Genomic DNA, 424 nt, shown 5'->3' on the forward strand with positions numbered 1-424 from the left:
TCCACCTGCCAATGCAGGGGACACAGGTTCGAGCCCTGGTCTGGGAAGATCCTATATGCCATGGAACAACTAAACCCGTGCGCCACAACTACTGAGCCTGTGCTCTAGAGCCCACATGCCATAACTACTGAAGCTCACGTGCTGCAACTACTGAAGCCCGGGCACTTAGAGCCTGTACTCTGCGATATGAGAAGCCACCGCAATGAGAAGCCCATGCGCTGCAATGAAGCGTAGCTCCCGCTCGCTGCAACTAGAGAAAGCCCGCACGCAGCAATGAAGACTCAATGCAGCCAAAAAAATAAAAATAATTTAAAAATTTAAAAAAAAAAAAAAAAGCCTTCCCTGGTGGTGCAGTGATTAAGAATCCGCCTGCCAATGCAGGAGACAAGGGTTTAGGCCCTGGTCCGGGAAGATCCCAAGCGCC

This window comes from Lipotes vexillifer, unplaced genomic scaffold (assembly GCF_000442215.2).
Source record: "Lipotes vexillifer unplaced genomic scaffold, Lipotes_vexillifer_v1.1 scaffold395, whole genome shotgun sequence".
Lineage (NCBI taxonomy): Eukaryota > Metazoa > Chordata > Mammalia > Artiodactyla > Lipotidae > Lipotes > Lipotes vexillifer.